This window comes from Cnephaeus nilssonii, assembly GCF_951640355.1.
Source record: "Cnephaeus nilssonii genome assembly, chromosome: 11".
NCBI lineage: Eukaryota > Metazoa > Chordata > Mammalia > Chiroptera > Vespertilionidae > Cnephaeus > Cnephaeus nilssonii.
In genome coordinates, this window is record NC_137082.1 from 33,542,192 (window position 1) to 33,543,904 (window position 1,713).

The following is a 1,713-nucleotide window of genomic DNA, read 5'->3' on the forward strand; positions in this document are numbered from 1 at the left end:
ATTCAGACTCCCCTTTAGCCCAACCCACAAAAACTCCCACTAGTCTACACATGTCCTTGGATAGAGACTGTCAGCTTTGAATCCAGCCTGGGAAACTCCCTTAATCCCTAATTTTTCCTCCTCCATTTTCAGCTTTGGGCAACAGCTGGCACTCCAACCTCCTGAGCATTGCCAGGGCCAAATCAGTCCCTGGACATTAAAGGGATGCTGGGCTACAGGACTGCAGATGGCTGCTCCTTCCTGACCCAAGGCAGCTGTCTCCCTTCATCTCCCCTTTTCTGCCACTCTGAAGCAGGGTGGTCCTCACACTTCCGCTCCTCCCCTCTTCTTTCTGCCCCTTCTCACTTACCAGTAACTCTCCTCTCCCCTTGGAAGATAGGAAAACCTATTCTGGAGCCAGATTATGGGTTTGAATTTAGCTCTAGCTGTATGACCCCAAGCAAATGAATTAACTTCTCTGATTCAGTTTCTTCATCTGTAAAATGGGAAGGGAAAAATGCAAATTACCTCACAAATTGTGAGGATGAGTTAGTAATTGTACAGTGCTTAGAACAGTCCTGAGCAAAGAGAGACTGCTGTATATGAGTGTTTGCATAATAAACCCTGATATATTCACTCTGAGCCAAGGGGGTGGGACTTGGGGGCATCCAAGATGTCTGAAGGATCCTGCCCCCTCTCCTGGGTTACTGTTATGTTTTCCACCTGGTCTCTCCCTTCCCAGGCTGCTTCGCTGTGAGCACTTCTCTCTTCTGGCTGCAGGGTCTTCTTTCAAAATCCTGACTTGATCACATTACCCCCTGCTCAAATTACACAGTGGCTCTCCATTGCTTCTTGGATAAAGCATATCTTCTGGCCCGTCAGGATCTCACTCCTCAGAACGCTCCAGCTCCAACTTTCTCAGCTTTCCACCTCCCTAGATCTGTGACCCAGACTTCCTTGAAAACATGTCCTCCAGACTCAGGCCTTCAGGCCTTTGTACTAGCTCTTTCCTCCACCGGGTGTTCCCTCCCATCCCTTCCCTGCCCCTAGCTATGAGGGCTGTGGCCAGATGAAGGCCGTTCCTGAGGAGGGAAAGAGGAGGGTGGGGAAGAGACAGCAACTCTCAGAGCTTCAGTTTTCTCAGCTTCAAAAGACACTAGCAAAAGGGACCTCTCAAGATAAAAGAAGGGGGTGGAACAATATGTGAACACCCTGGAAACTAGGAAGTGGCCTGTTAGCATGGAATGATAGCTGAAGAGTTACTGAGGTGCCCGCTCAGCCGCCCCTTCCAAGTTCCTGGCCCCCCACGCCCCTCAGACCCAGGCCACCGGAGGTAAACACAGGAGATAAATGAAAAAGGAGCGGGTGGAGAGGGGCGCGGTGAAGAAAAGAGAAAGGAAGTGGAGCAGGGTGAGGGGTGAGAGGCAGAGAGCATGTGGCTGGAGCCCCCCACCTCCGAGGAAAGAAGGAGTGGGTGACCTGGGATGCTCTCCCCCGTCCCCGTCTCCCTTCCCGGGGAGGGGGGTGCTCCCCATCCGGCCACAGGCCCGGCGGGTGGAGGAGGGGTGAGGGCGGCGCCAAGGGTAATGAATAATTGAAGTAGAGGGAGGAGGAAGACGAGGAGAAGGAGGAAGAGGAGGAGGAGGCCGGAGCCACCGGCTCAGGGTCCTCCCCGCTCCGCACCCCACCCCCTCCACCTCCCGGAAGTCGCTCCCCGCCTCCCGCTCCGCCAAC